Source organism: Lepisma saccharinum, chromosome 20 (genome assembly GCF_977018435.1).
Source record: "Lepisma saccharinum chromosome 20, izLepSacc3.1, whole genome shotgun sequence".
NCBI classification, from domain to species: Eukaryota; Metazoa; Arthropoda; class Insecta; order Zygentoma; family Lepismatidae; genus Lepisma; species Lepisma saccharinum.
Window position 1 is genome coordinate 29,443,312 of NC_139248.1, and position 19,841 is coordinate 29,463,152.

The 19,841-nt window shown below is 38.9% G+C and overlaps 1 protein-coding gene across 1 annotated transcript in view; it reads right to left on the minus strand.

The window, feature by feature from the left end:
* Positions 1-17,644, minus strand: part of LOC146003844 (sodium-independent sulfate anion transporter-like) — a 123,756-nt gene extending 106,112 nt beyond the window's left edge. Inside the window, exon 1 of the mRNA XM_083142297.1 lies at positions 17,431-17,644. The gene's annotated coding sequence lies outside the window, so the exon portion shown is untranslated. The remainder of the gene's footprint in view (positions 1-17,430) is intronic.
* Positions 17,645-19,841: the final 2,197 nt, after the last annotated feature.

Below are 19,841 nucleotides of genomic sequence, written 5' to 3' on the forward strand. Positions count from 1 at the left end.
GTTCGTAGGCTGACTCATAGATGGCGTTACTAGAATTAAATCCATGTGATTTTTACTTAGTACTAACCTTCAAAATATACGTGTATAAATTTCACAGCTGCCGGATAATTAGTTCGTGAGATATAGCATTGTGAGTGAAGCAGCTTTTGTTATTGTGAAAAAATGTATAAAAAAGAATTTCGTGTGTTAATAAAGCATTGCTTTTTGGCGAAAAAAAATACTGTTGAAGCCAAGGCTTGGCTTGATAAACATTATTCGGACTCTGCACCAGGAAAATCAGCCGTTGAGAAGTGGTTTGCTAAATTTAAACGAGGCGAAATGAGCATCGAAGACGATGCACGCAGTGGACGCCCCAAAGAGGCTGTTACCGACGAAAACATCAAAAAAGTCCACAAAATAATTTTAAATGATCGTAAAGTGAAGTTGATCGAGATAGCTGAGACTTTAAAAATATCAAAGGAACGTGTTGACATATTGTGCATGAATATTTGAACATGCGAAAGCTGTGTGCAAAATGGGTGCCGCGCGTGCTCACAATCGATCAAAAGCAACAACGTTTTGATGATTCGGAGCAATGTTTACCGATATTCAACCGTAATAAACACGAATTTTTCCGTCGATATATTACAATGGATGAAACATGGCTCCATAACTACACTCCAGAGTCCAATCGACAGTCAGCCGAGTGGACTGCACGTGATGAACCGAATCCAAAGCGTGGAAAGACGCAACAGTCGGCTGGCAAGGTTATGGCATCAGTATTCTGGGATGCGCATGGTATTATATTCATCGATTACCTCAAAAAGGGCCAGACCATCAACAGCGATTATTACATAGCGTTGTTGGAGCGTTTAAAGGATAAAATCACGAAAAAACGGCCCCATTTGAAGAAGAAAAAAGTGCTGTTTCATCAAGACAATGCACCGTGTCACAAATCAATGAAAACGATGGCAAAATTATATGAATTAGACTACGAATTGCTTCGCCATCCACCATATTCTCCAGATCTGGCCCCCAGTGACTTTTTCCTGTTTGCAGACCTTAAAAGAATGCTCGCTGGAAAGAAATTTAGCACTGATGAAGAGGTAATCGCCGAAACTGAGGCCTATTTTGAGGCTAAAGAGAAATCGTACTATAAAAATGGCATCGAAAAATTTTATGACCGCTATAATCGTTGTATCGCCCTCGAAGGCAACTATATTGAATAATAAAATCGAATTTTGTCAAAAAAATATTTTTTACTATGTTAGCCTACGAACTTTTCAGCCCAACTGTTAAATTGTCAGTATAATTATATAACACTGATCCTGGTTAACCGCAAAAAGTAACCATATAAAGATTAACATTCAATTACAACAACATAAAAGGAGTAGTGTTTTGTCGTACAAGTTAAGCTCCTACCGGAACATGGTTTTTCCGGAAATGCAAAAGTAAATGTCAAATTAAGAACAGTTTAAATCAATGTAGCTAACTTTAAACATGCCGCCGAACTATTTTTGTACTAATTACTCATGTCTATTGGATTGCCGAGATATGAATGCGTGAGTGAATGTGAGAATGAAAGGGGCAATGATGTAATGTTTATGCATGTGCTCTTTTATAGAAATTACAGTATATATATAGAACTAACCCTGTGGTGTGATTTGTTCTACCCTATGTAATCTCTTGGGCTCCAACTGATGGCACTTACCCTGGGACAAAAGGTAAAGATGTTATTAATGATTGCCTTTTGTTTATTTGTTTAATTGTTTTTGTGGGTTTGACATTACCATTGTAATGTAGAACCAGAGCGACGTCAGGCATGTTAAATAAGTAGACGTTGAGTTACAAGGCGTAGAGCTGACAACTCTGCACTGTAAAAAAAATATGTCAAGAATCGCAATATGAGGCCATGGATGTTCCCAAGGCAAAATATTCCGGAGGTAAAATAGTCCCCCATTCGGATCTCCGGGCGGGGACTACTTTTGGAGGTCATTGGACCAAGGAAAGTTCATACAGTAGATTATCGAAATAAGTATCAGGGACGCTAAGGTGGGGCCAAGGGTCCGCAGTCCCCGCAGGAAATCTGACTTCCCCCGTGCCGCTAACATGTTTTAGAAACGAAATAATTTTGTTATAGCTACAATCGACATCATTCATTTTTTAAATGAAAAAAAAAACGAGCCCACTCTTTTGCTTCTCTTTTGAATCATAATGAACTGCTTTTGTTTGATATGTTTGTGTTTATTATACTGAACAACGTAAAAAAAGCAAGAGTAGCAGAATTTGTCCTCTAGCAGGGGGGGGGGCGAGGAATAGGAGACTCCCCTTTTGTAGTGAAAAATCGCGAAGATCAGAATGAGCGATTTGATGAAATTGATGAAGGAACACTCATGCCATGTAGACTTATTAGGGGATGATATAAATACAATTAAGAATAATGCTAAAATATTTTTAAAAGCAGCTAAAGAGAGAGGTTTGGAAGTTAGCAAAGAGAAACTAAATATATGCTTTCAGGCCGAAACCAAGTGTTAGGTAATAATCAAAATCTAATTATTGATAACTCATTTGAACCAGTTTCCAAATTCAAGTACTTAGGAATAATACTAACAAATGAATATGACATTAAAGAGGAAATAAAAAGTAGGCTTAATTCAGGAAATGCATGTTACTTTTCTCTTCATAAACTTTTGTCTTCTCGTTTAATATCTAAGAAACTAAAAGTTAAAATATACAAAAAGTAATGTTGCCTGTATTATTATATGGATTCGAAACTTGGTCCATTACATTGAAACAGGAACATAAATTGAGAGTATTTGAAAACAAGATCCTTATGAAAATATTTGAACTCAAGAGGGATGAGGAGACAGGTGAGTGGAGAATGTTACATAATTTAGAACTACATAATTTGTATTCATGTCCAGATATTATTAGAATGATTAAATCAAGAAGACTTAGGTGGGCAGGCCATGTGGCACGAATGGAAGAGGAAAGAGGAGTTTACAGGATTCTTGTTTTGAAACCTGATGGTAAGAGACCTGTAGGAAGGCCAAGACGAAGATGGAGGGAAAACGTTGAGATGGGCCTAAAAGAAATCGGTAGGGATGGAAAAGAGTATATAGATTTTTCTCAGGATAGGGACAGATGGAAGGCCTGTGTTGCTGCAGCCATGAACCTTCGGGTTTAAGAAGGCTAGAAAGTTAGTTTGTTAGATGCTTCGGATATTTCTGCATTTTTCTTTGACGTTTCTATAATTTTTCACAAGCAATTTAAGATTAAATGGAAATTGACTTGAATTGCCAATTAACACTTTCTGTTTGCAGTTGTAGTGGCATAAAAATATATGTTTGGTTGAAAATGTATTTTAACGCTGAAAGGAAAACTTTTGTGAATTATCGGTCTTTCTTAATTTATCATTCTTACTGCGCCCCCTTTCCCGCGCGGCGGGGGTTGCGGCCCCATATCATGAAAGTTCAAGTGTATAGGCTGTTTTCTCAGCTCGGTGAGTTGTTCAGTTGCACAATAGTGTCCTTTTTTTAATCCACAAGGCTGCACACTTTTCGACAGGAAAATCTTTGATGACTGGACCATTAATAAACACGTATGATTTTTCAATTGTTTGTTACATACTTAAGCATATACTATATGCTATTCAGTTCCATTTTCTTTGAGGGGGATGTTTGCCGGGGATAAAACTTTTTGTGGGAGGAAATCACCAGCACCGCCCCCCCCCCACACGTTAATTCGCACACAGGTCTTACATATAGGCTGCCGCCAATTTTTGCAGTAAAAAGAAACAAGAACATTGTTGAGACTTTCGCATGGGCTTACTCGATACCTCGAAATGTCAAGTCATGTAAAGTCAAACTTCCAAAGTGGTTCCGATAACAAAACGCAGATCCCATATTACTCAAGACCTGCGCGAAGAGACCAACCACGCTAGCAAAGGTTCTGTTAAAATTAACTCGACGCACTTTTTGTAAAATTATTATGCTTAGCAATCAAACGATGGCGATAGAATTCTGACGTGCATCGTGTATTCATACTTCTTAACATTGCTTCCGATTACATAAAACAGGACCTTTTGACTGTAATAAGCAGAAGGTATGCGCATTGTAGCTGAAGAGGTATACGCTAATGAGTAAGGTAACCACACCCCCGACTACAGCACCCAGATAAAACAGACTGTCAGATTGTGTGCAGCGTGGAATATAAGCGATTAGCACCACGTTATCCAGAGTTCAAGGTGAACTTGTGGGAAGCAATGCAGGCGAACGTTGATAGAACAACTGCTGATTGTGCAAGTTGTTGTCGCTGTACACTTTCGTGCCCGTTCTAAACAGAAAGATTTCGGATCCACAAGCTGTCGACAACTCGGCTATCTTCCGGTTGCCTATACACTTGTTACCGTAAAATTTTACAATACTCTACCCAGTGTGCGAATTAACAGGAGGGGGGGAAGGTGCCGGGGATTTCGGTACTTTAGTATTATACGGACTATCTCATTTCAGACCGTCTGTTCTCTGAGGTTAGGTTAGATTATTGAACGCCTTTAGTTTCTTTACCTAATCTAACCTAACCTCAGAAATGAGGTAGGTTAGGTTTTCCGCCCCCCGAAATAAAGTATATCTTCGCCAAAAGAAAATTATTTTTATCCCCACAATGGATGTTTTTATCCTCCCATCAAAGGAAATGCAATTGAAAGAATTTCTCACCTATGTAACAAACATAATTAAAAAATAATTCCTGTCCATTAATGGTCCAGCAGTTATCCAAGATTTCCCTACCGAAAAGTATGCAGCCTTGGGGATTAAAGAAGAACACCCTTCTGCAACAGCAACAGGCAACCTCACCGAGATGAGACAACAGCAAGCTGTTTCCTACTTAAGTTTTCATAGCATAATGGCAATGCTGATATTTTACACGTACTAAAGTGTTCACAAGAAACAAGAAGGTCGGTTAGATGGACGTTACGTTTGAACTTGGGCCATAGAAATTTGGCCAACTTTTCGGTGTTACTAGTTCGATAGCTTTTTTTGGTGTAAGAGTTTGGGTTTTCTTAGAAAGTAAATATACTAAATATTTCAAAATTACATGTAAATGTTATCGTTAGATTTAATGACTATAGCTTAGAACCAATGTTTTAAGATACTTAGAACGGCAAGGCAATAGGTTTTAGTTTACTGACACACAAATTTGCATATTTATTTATTCAATTACTGCCTCAACAGAGGTAAATCCTCCAATTACAGAAGGCAGATAAGCAATCTTACAAAAGATAAGTTTATAAACACATACACATACAAAAAAAGAGAAAAGAAAAAACCTGAACAAGAACAAATGCAATTAGCATACATACAAACATACATAGACCGACAATACAAGTAATCAATTACATAATCGCAAATAATCAACTTAAACAATCGGTATCTTTCAGTTGAATTTCACCATACAAGTACAAATTAGTTGTAATTAGTTATAATTACACATATTGAATACAGTATTTGTACATAATTGTTGAATACACTAGAAGATAAGATAGTTCTATCAAAATAATTACAATATATTTGTTATTATACTTTTGATCCAAAAGAACCTAGGCTAACTCCAAAATTGGAATCACAAAATACGCCATCGCCCCAAAGTAAAAATGCTTAATTCGCACAATGACTCTACCGCTAAGATTTAACAGTCTTCATGTTAAATTGGAAAAACGAGACACAAGCGACAGTTGCAGGGGACATATAATCGACCACCAGGCCCACTCGCAGCAACTCACTTGCCCTCAATCCGTTGGTAATTCTACCAAAATTAGTCAATTTTTTTAAATGGATCATTTACTGAATACCAAAAAGCCTGGCAGCTATTGAAAAGTCCCCGATCATTATTATATGCGTATTATTAGTAGTAGCGGTACGCATAAATTTCGCAGGCACTGTCAATGCAAGCAGAGCCGTAGCTAGATATTTCTGCGCCCGGAGCGAGAATAAATTTCGGCGCCCCCTACACTCGCCTTGTTAAACTTCTACCATTGTTTTTTTTAAGGGAGGGGTAGAAGTATTTGTTGTAGTGCCTTACTTAAATAATGTCGTTCATTCAAATTGACGTTTCATTTATGCTAATAGTTGTAGCAATTGTATGTAAATGTAGCAATTACAACAACCGAGTTCTTTGTACGTATGCACGTATTCTTCTCAATCAAGGATCATTATTGACCTCTCTGTGCGCGATGATAAAAAAATCCTAGAAATGAAACTAATCCATGTAAAAAAAAAAATATCTTACCATATGAATAGCATATATATTTCTTAGGTAGCAGATCATTAATGCAATGTTTTTTAAAATACATGAAACTCTTTCAAATGGCCTGCAAAGTCATTCTCTCCCCCCCCCCCCCCCCTAGCTACGGCTCTGAACGCAACGATGTATAATCACAATCTAATCCTTGAGTTTATGTAAGTACTGAGGACATATATCAACTTTATATTATATATCAGCAAACAATTATTTAATTTTGGACTTGGTAAGTTTTTAGGGGGACCGGGCATTTATATCATATTGAATTATCCATAAATTCTAACTTTTCATTTTTACAATAAATATTCAAGTGTGTAGAACAATTTTAATGACTGGAACAAACCATGCCTCAGTCACGGACACTTCTTGGTTGGAAGTCAATGGGGTTGTTACAACCCAGAACTGTCCGTAACAGTACAACTTTGACATTTATATTGTCCAAATTTCAGAGTGATTCACGTTCTTAATTTTCAACTACGTCCTTGAGAGTGTAGGATAAAAATTATCGAAAATAGCACCTCCTGTAGATCCTTGCTATCTTTTGCCGCCAACTGGACATAGGCGACAATGCGAAGATACCAGATAATTTGTCGCCAAGCAGGACATTAAGTACTATTTACATTGTGTTCATACTCTGCGACCCCACAACGCAAACAAGGGTACAGACTGGAGGTATTTAGGTACCCAGACCCCCTTTGCACCTCCCATTTCTCCAGGAACGTAGCGAGACTCGTGGGGATCCAAGCTGACTTCTTAAGTTGTCCACCCACTCTAATTACTGCTATTAGTGGCTGGATTTACAAATACAAATATGCATAAATTTATGGATAAATGGGAGAATGCAGTACCACATCAGCAGCAAAGCCGATGTCCGTGGCGGAGTACTTAGTACGGGTCCCAGGTTCGAATCCAGGACTGAGCATGGTTATGTGAGTGTCCCTTCATCAATTTCACCATATCACCACTCATCCTCCTCCTCGGGATTAGCCAAATATGGCAGAAAGGCGAAGAAAAATAAACCACATCAAACGAGCACAAAAAGTGAGGATTCCAAGTGCTATTTCCAATCAAATCTTAAGATTATAATAATTATTATCAGAGTTAGGATTTTTAGGGGAAAATTGCATTGGGAAAAAGGAAGGGAAAAGGTGCTAAAATAAGACCCAAAAAGGGGCAAAAAAGGTGCTGATAATTATACTACTTATTAAAACTTTCCCTCCTATTTTATTAGTTTAAGATATTACTCACTGTGTACACATCACACACGTAGGTTGTGTTACAGTTATTCACCAGAGTCGGGGGAAAACACAAAGTTGTTGTACCTTACAACATTAAGCATTTCTAAATTTTTGAGTTTGTTAAGTGAGTTTGTTTCTTTTCGAAGATAAAATATCTTCACATAAGCTGAAGCTTCTCTCTACATCCACAGTAACAAGTGGGGCAAACTTAGTATTCACTTGAAATGGCAACTCTGTGGAAGTGGCAAATTCCACAACATCCAGATTCTTGTCAAGACTAGCCTCAAGTTTGTCTCTGGCAAAACCATCTAACTGCCCCCTCACAGTAGTAGAGATATCCCATTGTTTTTCCTTTTCGATGCCTTGTTCTTCTAAGCTTTTGATGGCTGTAAACAGGTACTTGTAGGAATGTACGAGGCGCATCCAGAAAGTAAGTTTCCCTATTTTTTTCCCGTGAAAGTAAACATAATGAGCCGTGTAAATTGCGCATGCGCAGCAGAGCTAAGACGTATCAATCATATGCCAGGTGGACAGATACCGCCCGGCGCCAGTAGCAAGGCAGCAATGGTCCGAAGTGGAAGCTCGTATTCCTTCTCCCGCCGCATGCCAGTAGCGAGGCAGCAGTGGTCCGAAATGGAAGCTCGTATTCCTTCTCCCGCCGCATGCGAGGTTCGGTCGGTGATAAAAGTTCCTGAATGCACAAAGCATTGCGCCAATTGACATTCATCGTCAGCTCTGTGAGGTCTATGGGCCGAACATTATGAGTAAGCAGATGGTGCGTCGCTGGTGTCGGTAGTTTTCGGAAGGTCGTCGAAGTGTCCATGATGAAGAGCGCACTGATGATCTGGTTGAGCTGGTGCGGCAGCGCATCGTAGAGAACCGTCGCTTCACGATTACGGAGTTGAGTAGCCTTTTTCCGCAGATATCGCGATCCGTGTTGCATGAGATTGTCACGCAGCGCCTGCTGTTCAAAAAATTGTGTGCCAGGTGGGTGCCGAAAAACCTGACACCCGAAAACAAAATGAAACGTTCAGGAGCAGCACTGATATTCCTGCAACGGTACCATGATGAAGCGATGATTTCCTCGACAGGATCGTCACGGGCGATGAGACGTAGATTTCGCACTTCACCCCGGAAACCAAGCAGCAGTCAATGCATTGGCGGCATAGTGGATCTCCGGTCAAGAAGAAATTCAAACAGACGCTGTCGGTACAGAAAGTGATGTGCACCGTGTTTTGGGACAGGAAGGGCATTTTGCTCATTGACTTCCTCCCCAGAGGTGAAACGGTGAACGCTGACCATTACTGTGAAACACTAAGGAAATTGCGACGTGCCATTCAAAACAAGAGGCGTGGCATGCTTACTGCAGGTGTTGTGCTCCTCCATGACAATGCTCGCCCACATACGGCTTGGCGCACAGCAGCTGTTTTGACGGAATTTGGCTGGGAGTTGTTTGATCATCCACCTTACAGTCCTGATCTGGCTCCCAGCGATTTTCACGTTTTCTTGCACCTCAAGAAATTCCTGTCCTCCGGTGAGCGTTTTGGCAACGACGAAGAGCTGAAGACGTCTGTCACACGCTGGTTCCATTCACAGGCGGCAAAGTTCTACGACAGTGGGATCCAAAAGTTGATACCACGATACGACACGTGTCTCAATTCTGGTGGTTGCTATGTTGAAAAATATCTGAACCTTTGCTGTACCTGTTGCCAATAAATGGTTTCCTGAAACTATGTTGTTGTTTTTTTTTAAAAAAAAATAGGGAAACTTACTTTCTGGATGCGCCTCGTACACAAAATAGTTCTTTCTGCAAAACATTTATTTTGTCTGAGAGAAGTTGCTCTGCCTTGGAAATTGCACCTGCGTCGGTTGAATCCAGGGAAAGCACAAACTCCTTAATTTTTTCAAAATTTTCACACAGAAATGCAGCACACTCAATCCATGATCCCCAGCGAGTAATGATGGGGAAATGTGGCAGGGGCAGGCAGGTAGTTTCTCTGTAGGCAAGAATGCGACTCGGTACCTGAAGGAGTATTTTCTTCAGATCAGATACGAACTCATTTACAATGTTGTATTCGTTCCTACATTCAGAAACCCTATGAAGGGCATGAGCCAAACAGGTTACATGCTTTAACTTAGGGAACAACAGCTTCAATTAGTGAAATGCCGAAAGCATGTAGGGAGCCTGGTCAGTGACTACAACAACAACTTTTTCGAACTGAATTCCACCGGGCCACAGTTTTTGACAGAAATCCATAAATGACTGCATCACTGTACTGGCATTGGTTTTCTGCAGCGCATACATGTTTAGTAACATGGGCTTAACTTCCTCAGCTGTCAGAGGAAAAACCAAAATGTTCAAAACATATCGTTGCATTGAGTCTGTCATCTCATCCAGAATGACACCTATATTGCAATGTGACACTTTCACCTTAATTTTACGGACAGTTTCTTCATACACAGGTTCAATATAGTTTTTATTAATGAACTCTCATCGGGCACTGACAACCGTGTGTACTCTTCAAGGCCGGACGGTTCACCTTGTTGAGTGGAATCCCCGCCTGTGTAAAAGATGCACACAAGTCAACATTAAATTCCTTTAAATTTTGGTTCTTGGAAGAACACTGCTCAAATGCATTGCGTAAGAGAGGCTGTCGAGATTTACTTCCTTGCAGATTCTTATTCTTTTGATGCTTAGAGCTGGAAATATGTTGCTGGAAGCGATCTCTCTGGTGTTTTTCATCTAATGTGATTCCCATATCACAAACCGTGCATCGAATAACAGTTCCATCACTTTCTATGAACTCTTGCTTAAATTGTTGAGCCAGACTGAGAAATCGGGATCTGGGCACTTTCAGCATTTTAAAGTACATGCACTAACAGGATCTAACAGAGTGAAAAAGCAGGTAAGGAACTTACATCCACAAACAATATCTGTCCACTGCGCACACATGAAACGTGAAACCCACCACTTCATAAACACATTGTTGCTTCACTGCTTCCAATACCAAACTGCGTTTCCTTCTTCCTTCCATCTTAAAAAAAAAAATAACGGCGATCTGGTGCATATCAGTAGCGGTCTTTCCATTGTTGATTTCAAATAGGCAACAATCAAGCACAGTTTAAATACATTCAATTTCAGTTAACAATGTGAAAACATCTTAAAGACAAAAGTGTCGCGAAAAAAGAAAATAAAAATTCAATGATTTGCTGAGGAAATATATTTAACAACACCAGTAAAAGGAGACAAAAAGGGGAGGGAAAACGATTAAGAACACGAAAAAGGGGGAAAATAGATAAATGTCACAGAAAGGGAGGGAAGGGGAAAGGTTATCAAAAAAGGGGAAAAAAGGTGCTGAAAAATTAGCTCCATTCTCACATTCAGGCAACATTTCACACACTGAGTCCTTCCAGAGAAGTCTCACTTTCACTACGAAAAAAAGGTGCGCACCTAAAAATCCTAACTGATTATTATAGTTAACAATTATGAATTTATGCGATTGCAGTGATGTTGAAATACGAATTTTGGAATAGAAACCATACAATACATAGCCATTGTTGCGGTGAAGTTATGTGAATGGATGTAAACAATCCTAGTAGAAATCTACCTTAGTTTATTGATCTACCTACAATGAGTGCATCACCATAAAGATAATCATATTCTTCAACATAAGGTTGGATAAGTTCAAGATCATGCTAATTCTTTAGTAAGGAGATGACACGATGTAAGCATTGAGAATATACAAGGTAAATGTTTACAGGTTCTACGTATTACGCAAATGTAATATAAAGTATATAAAGAGGATTCAGATTTTTTTGTAAATATGTATATTTTCTGCTTTCAAGTAGACTAATCATGTGGAAAATTCTGTTCACGCTAAGTAGAGCCTACATATCAATTTCTACTTTGCGTATAAAAGCACTTCTCGTGTAAATGCATATCTCGTATAGTATCCCATACAATTACACCGTTCAGCATGAAGTTTGCAACAAGAAACTATATACTGTTTTAGTGACGAGCATCCCTTCGGAAGAGGGGTAGCGGGAGCTACAAAACACCACCAACCCCTTCATGATTTTCTTCTCACATTTACTATCTTGGCAATTACCATCTATAGGAGCTGATCATCTACTCCTAGACAGGGATAATGTGTTCTATTCCTACGCATAGTGTTCGTCACTGTATTGTTTCAGATTTTTTACACTCATTGAAAAAATAAATTTAGTTTGTGCCTATCACGTTTGAATTATCCATAATTTCTAACTTCTTTTCATTTTTACAATAAATATTCAGATGTGTAGAACACAGTCCTGTACAGTCACAGATCCCACTAGAAGTCAATGGGATACAACCCAGAACTGTCCGTAACTGTACAACTTTGACATTTAAGGGTCCAAAATTTCAGAGTGATTCACGTTTTTTATTCAAATGAATTTCTTTCGAGTTTTAAAAAAGAGATAATATATTATTTGTGTGTGTGGACTTACTAACTCCTGTAATGTAGAACAGAACCATGAAGAAAATATATTTTTTAGACTCTTCAAAAGAAGTAGTTTAATAGTTATGGTACCCAATGGAAAGATTCGCCCTTCCCTTTATTCTGTACCTTTAAAGGGGTTGCTTTGTGGGAAAATTTAAATGTGGTGGTGTCTAAACGCTCAAAAAAGTTGTTCTACAGAAAAATCCGTTTCCTGTGGACATGACGACTTGATTCTTGCCGATCAGAGACAATGACCAAGCACAAAAGCATTTGCATCATAAAAAAATCAAGAATAGTGATTTGGTTAACAATCTTGTACTTTCACTTACGCTTTAATGAAACTTGTTTGGTTTGAGTTGGTGTTTTTAAGTCCACTTTACGCACAGTAAGGCTAATCGGGACTGGACCTACAGTTTAAGGTGGAATCCGAACCACTTATGCCTCCACCGGGTATCGAACCCGGGACCCCTTGATTACAAGGCAATGACGCTACCACTGCGCCATGGGGGAGGCCCCTAATGAAACTTGTTGATGGTATCTTTGTGACATATTTCCTTTGCTTGACCATGAAAAACGAAAGGTGTTACTTCTGTAAGTCCTCAAAAATGCAAATTAGCGAATGACAATGAACCTCAAAACATGTTTTTTTTTCTTTTTTACAAGATATTTATAGAGAACGAGAGATTGCGAAAAGGGGAGGGGCAGAAAAGCTGTCTCTTTAAGTTCAAGTAAAACAGACGTTTGAATATTATACACATAAACAAGCCACATGATTAAGTTAGCCTGATAATTTTCTTAGCAGGGATACAAGAATGCTAGCCCATGGAAGGGTAATTTTACCAAGAGAGACATCACAAGCAAGGCCCTCAGCCTGTAAAATGAGCGAATTTTAAGAAGACTGGGCCAAGGAAAGGCTCTCAACCTGTAAAAATGAGCTGATTTTATCAGGACTGGTCCCACAAAAAGACCATCACTATTTTAATTCTCTTTTATTCTACAATACATCTTGTGTTGTTTTAAATAATGGAATTCTGGTGATGTAAAGCAGATGTTGTCTTCTGCTTATTGACGTTTTTATTTCAATTCGTGATCATGTCGTTGTGGTAAAAGAACTGAATGAAAATAATGATGACTGATGAACAATTCGCCAGTACCCTTGCCTTGACCCTCTGTACCCTCTAGAGAAAGTGAAATATCTTGCTTGATTTATGAAGATTATATTGTTTATGAACGTTTTCAGTTGATTTTAGCTCTCGGAAATGTGTTATTGTGAAATAAAGTACGTCTGTTACCTTAGCATGTTACTTTACTGTGAAACAGAACAGTCCGAAGGCTTCGAGCAAGTGAACATAGCATCCAAAACGACTTTCCACAACAGCAGCTATAATTTTACGCAGTTAGGTTAGGATTATTAGGTTTGGTACTGCTAGTAATTTTCGGCGTGTTCTTTCGCTATTTTAGTGTACATACAAACAGTTACTAACAAAAAGCGGCGAAAGTACTATGAAGTTGCAGGTTTTAACTTACGTGGGCTATTCTTTGGGATCAAATATCTCTGTTATTTGTGCTTTCCTAACGCTGGAATCACGTTTACATTACGTAAAACATTGCAATCTGTCTATTAAGAAAAAAATCGACGTAATTATCGAGGTGGTACAGTGCGTAAACGGCCCCCAATTCGCCAACTATTTCTTTCGCCGTTGGGTGCAGGAGCGTCGCCGTTGGGTGGGCGAGGGTGGGCTCTAGCCCACCTTAAAATAGTCTCAGCCCACCCGTCTGCACATCCAAATAAAACGAGTACATTATATATATTATTTAGATAACGCAAAGTAACAAGCTTGTAAATGATTATAGTATAAAGCACACAAAGCGGCCTTAACAGTTGACTAACAACTCAGTTTCACTTCAAAAGTGAAGAACGTTTCTAGATTCTCCACTAAGTTGGTTACCTTTCATTAACGTGCAAAAATGATTACGTGCGCCAAAATGAAACTTTTAACACATGTAAAAACAATGAGTAAACCTACAAAAACAGAAAAAAAATATTGAAAAAAATTGATCAAAATGGTTCGATTTTTTTACTATTCCGGCAACTGTGATTAAATGAGTTTTGGTAAATTAAATATTTGTTAATGTTATCAGTTGAATGATTTTTTTTCATTATTACGTGTACAAGCTTCGTTTGTCTTGTGAAAGCCTGGAAAAGCTTTTCTTTAACTGATGAAAGCTTATTTGCCTATATTTTAATAATATTCATATTTTTACATAATACAGGAAATTTCCACGCCGAATTCACTAAAAAAAATTACATACAAACATATTGTAATAATTGCATTATAAGTATGAATTTGAGCCATGAACAAGAATGCTCCAGTACAGCACGTTCATCTTGAAAAATTCCTATCGCCGGCCCTGGCCATCACCGCCGAACCAGAACCCACCTAAAAATATTTTATCCACCCTTGAGCCACCCCAAGAAAAATTTCTGGCTACGCCACTGGTTGATGTACTAGAAACTATCCTATACAAGGAAAATAGCGAACCTCCAAACACTCCTACGGATTTTTACGGCACGGTATAATGAACGGGAGACAACTTCACCTTCGTTAGGGGGGGGGGGGGGGGGGACACGTTTCGCCGGTTGTAGCAAACAAGAAAGAGACGCAATACTCTTTCACTATGACTATTAAGAGAAAGCTTTTCTGCGTATGTTAAGACTGTGAGAAACCTCATTTGGCATTTGTTCCACAGCGTGTTAAGTACTGTGCATGCATCATAATGAAGCAAATGGCATTTCCATGGTAGACTCGTGTATAGGCATGTGTGTGGATGACTTGGTATTAATTCGCTCGCGTTAGATCTATTTACTTGTAAAGCTCTTGCGCGAACTTAGTTTTACGCGCCTTAAATTAAATTTGTCTTGTATTCGGGTTAAATTAGCATTTTGTGGAATTTATGTTGCAAACTAAACTACTTTTAAATTGGTGTATTTTATTATTATTTAAATGTCACGTACTAGGGTAATTTTTTCAGGGATGCTCGTTATATGACCTTTTGGGGAATGATTGTTCATGGATTATGTTTATTTTACTTCGCTTTTCTGCCACTTTTGGCTAATCGTGAAGTTGAGTGAGGACACGAAGTGATTTTTGTCTTCCGAGTACAATTAGTGAAAAATTCTATGCATGTCAAATATTCTATTGTGCATTCCGCTCCCTAAAATGAACTATATCCACCTTTACAATTCCAGACCTGCATCAAAAAAATCCTGCCTATGCTAGTGGTGCGAGTTATATCAAGTTCGGGATGACACAAACTGACCAGTACTATTTTTCAATGACTTTAATGTTCTATCCGTACACCTTACTTACACAGAGTGGGTCTTAGTTGGTGGTGTTAGAGTGGCCATTTTGATTTTATTATAGATCCTCCCATTTGGAAAAAAAATTGAAGTACGCATATGATTACAGCGTACAATTTTAGTGCACGTATCTTTCAACTTGACTATGCAAATGGGAACCTCTTCTCTCGTGACAAAACTAAACTTTACCAAGCAACACAGTTTCGTTTTCAGTCCATGGTGACAGGCGCGGGGAGGGCGATCGCCCCTCCCAACTGCCAGGTTTTTTTAAATATATTATTATTCTAAACATTTTTGAAGACTCAAATGTTCTAATTGCAAAGTTTAACAGGATCGAGATCATTTTTTTTAAAGTTACTCTCAATACTTATGAAAGGTTAATCGAAACTGGACCTACAGTTCCAATTTGCTTCAAAAGGGGATCAAACCAGAGATGCCTTGAGAGAATATATTTTTGTTTTCTTTCCTTATTCACTTTACTCATATCTGATCATTCATTTTACTGTGGCAATGCGAGGTAATCTGAAAAGGACATCCACTAATATCCCTCTATTTGGGACCTCCCGATGGCGTAATGGTAACGTCGTCGACTTGTAATGAAGAGGTTCCTGGTTAGATACCAGGAGGAGACGCATACTGGTTTGGACTTTACTTTAAACTACAAGTCCATTCACTATTAGCCTATATGTGCATAAAGTGGACTTAAAACAACACTCAATAACCATGTATTTCGGACCTACAGTCATAATTTTGCATAATAATAATACACTTATCTCTAGAACATGGCAGATGCTTGGTTCCTATCCATAGAAAGTTATATTGTTTATATAAAAAACAATGAGTGTAGGTTAAAATTGATTCTCGGTGAGGTGAGGTATCCTACTGAAATTCGCCCCTCCCAACTGTAACTTCTGGCGAATATATACGACTGTCATTTCTTGCATTGTAAGATTATTCCGCACAGACTTCACATTTTAAAGACAGCAAAAATACATAGAATCTCTTGGTCACGCAGGGGTTTACTTGAATATAATAAATCAATTAAAGCTTTCCACAATACGTGACGTAAAGTTTTCATTTTTAAACACTTCACGCATTATCAGTAACTTGTAAACCTTATGAGAAAGTGTTCGTATCAAAATCACAGAATAAGCATAGTAAATCTGCACACAAGATATCTGCGATGACTGGCCAATCATAACAGCCATGCGTCCGAAGAAATAAATAAGTATTTGAAGGGGGACGAAGCTTGAGGTCTGGGTCAATAACCAGTGTTGAATTCAGCTACTTCCCTCCGGGGGGGGGGGGGATATGAACTTCACGTGGGGATTTCATAGGCATAAAATTATAATACTAATGTTTTGAAATTGTCCCTTACCTCTTATATGTAATTGAATTAAATAAAGTGTAAATTTCGATAAGACTGCACAAGCACGTCACCATCAATCCACAGCAAATTGTTGATTGACTTAACCTCCCCGCCCCCCCCTGAACTCATTACTGCTAATAACATTCGCATAACAAATTACATAAAGTGGTATTTATATTTAAAAAATGCGTAGTGATGAACAACACGAACAGCCAACGGGGAGAATAGTTTGAAGAAAGCTATGGAGTAGGAGAGGGGAGGGGGATATTTAGAGGCACATTTTCACGGATCACTGCACTCTCTTCAACTTCCATAGATGTAAGTTCGATTAATGCAATTCCTCTCGGTAGAAAGTTCGCATATCTAGGGAGAAGGGATTGATATAGGTGTACCGATTTGGCATGTCGAGTCGCATATTGTTGTTGGGGCGAACGTTGGTATAGAAAAATGCAAGCAGCTTACTAATCAACTGTTTGTTGTCAAAGTACACCACGTACTGTTACACCGCGTAAAATACGAACACACCGCGAACTGTAGATAATACACACACAAGCACGAGAAAACAAGGTACATTTTATCGTCACTGCTTACTCAAAAATCACACTACGTTCGTTCAGTACTTGCCCTTGTACATTCTGCACCATATTTTCGATCATGACAACTCGCTTTCAACACACAAAATAAAAGAATCGTTCCTGTACTCACCTGGAAGCAAAATTCCATTTAGACCGAGTGGCACGGGACAATGCACACCACACAACACTCGGCAGTTCGAGAGAACCACTGAAAGCGGTCGCACCTACAACACACTCTACTTCAACGTGGCAAGCTGACAGATTAACATGACGTCAACATGTGCTCCGCATTCACGGCACTGTGTGTTTAGCCTTTTCCGAAGCTTTTGTTGCACAAGGTCAGTCAATCAAACGACTACTGCTTGAGGTGCACAATAGGAATCCGCTTCTGCACTTGATAGGTTACGGAACTCCAATGGCATTTTAAGGCAGTAAAAGAAAAATATAAAATTGACAATCAGCACGCGAATAAGAAAACAATACTGCGACTCGCGTTAAGAAGCTTGCCGGCAATAACTAAAAGCTAATTACTACTTTTTATAGTTCGAATTCATTAATTACAAAAATATGAATCGGAGGCCATTATTAACAGGCACGTATCTAGAACTAAATTTCGGGAGGGGGCAGAACCCGAACCAAGTGTCTCATAAATAATAATAATAATAATTATTATTATTATTATAGTTAATACGTTAATATAATGTATAAGTCTATTCATAATATGTAAATTAATTAATTGATTGATTGAATTGTTGTTACTTTATACACATGTAGATTAATCGGGACTGGACCTACAGTTTAAAGTTGGATCCAAACTACTGTGTCATGTGCCTCCACCGGGTATCGAACCCGGGACTCCTTGAGTACAAGGCGGCGTCGTTACCACTACGCCATCGGGGATGCTCCGTAAATTAATACGGTTATTGTTATTATTATTATTATTATTATTATTATTATTATTATTATATGAACAGTAAAGATATCCTATAAGAACAGATTTATAACAGCACAAATACATTATGTATTTTACGCGCAGTTAATATTACTAAAATTTCTATAAAACAATGGTCCTGGCAAGGAAATTCATGTTAAAAAGTTAAAAATTGAATATCAAAAGAGGTCCAGTTCATGAAAGTACAGTTCCCGATCAATATTTTATGCATATTATTATAAGTAGTAATGTGCATAAACCTTCTTTGGTACTGTCATTCAAAGCTGTATGATCGTAATCTAATCTCGGCGAAATAAATAATCCTCGATTGCACAAGAAATGCTAAGCAAGTATATTTTGAATATTTAATTTTAGTATTTGGTAAGTCTTTCGTGGGGGGGGGGGGAGTTGGACCCCGTGGATCCCCTAAATACATCCACACTAGGACAAAAGCTCCGACCGTGTAATTCCGATATCATAGTGAGTTTATCCACACCCCTCTAACAACCCCTGAAATTTTTCACAAACGCCCAATTTATGGTCTACCCTCCTGCAAGCTTCCTCCACCCCCAGGTTAAATCCTGCATATACCCTTGCGATATCACAATAATACACACGCGTCTTCTGCATGGATGCAGTGGTGCAGGAACGTTCTCCATTTGTGGGGCTCACCGATGGCGTAGTGGTAACGTCATCGCTTTGTAATCAAGGGATCACGGGTGCGATAGCCGGTGGAGACACCTAGTGGTTCGGAACCCATTTTAAACTGTAGGTCCAGCCCCGATTAGCCTTTATGTGCATAAAGTGGACTTGTGGGGGCACAAAACTCGACTTCCCCCATATATCTGTATGTATATATGGGGAGGCATTTTAATTTTCGTACCTTTTTGTTTGTTTAGCACAGCTTTTCTGTCACGTTTGGTTGGTTTCGTTAATTTAATTCGCATTTCTGGCACTTTCGGCAGAAATTTGAAACCGATGAAGGGACACTCACAAAGAACACCCATGCCCAGGCCGGGATTCGACCCCGGGACCCCTGGCGTCGTAGCGCGCTGTACTAACCACTCCGCAACGGAGGCCGACCTAAATGCTTAGTGCTCTCGCCTTTAGTGTTTAGCACAGTGTGGGAAATTTCGGCGTTAACCCAACATCATTAAGACAATTTGGGAGCTATTTCAAAAGCAGATGATGTCTCCGGTCTAGAAAGCCAGAAATAGCGGCGATGGGACTCGATGCGCTGATCACGAGTCACCCAACGAAAAGTCGGTTGGCGGCCTTGGCTCTCGGCTGACGATTAGAACATGAAACTGACGATGGGACACTCAAAAAGAACAACCACCCCGGGATTCGAACTTGGGAACTTCGGTAAGGAGATGACCACTACCGAGCCAGGTCCGTAGCTAGAATTAATCTCCAGGGAGAGCTCACGGATTATCAGGGGGGGCTTTGTAAACCAAGTCCATTTTTTAAAATAATAGCAATATTAAATTAAGGTAAATTATGTGTGTGTGGGGAGTGGGGTCATCAAGTTATATAAAATTTATAAATATCATACAAATACTACATTTTTCTACATCTTTTAAAACATCTCTTGAGTGTTAATTGACTGG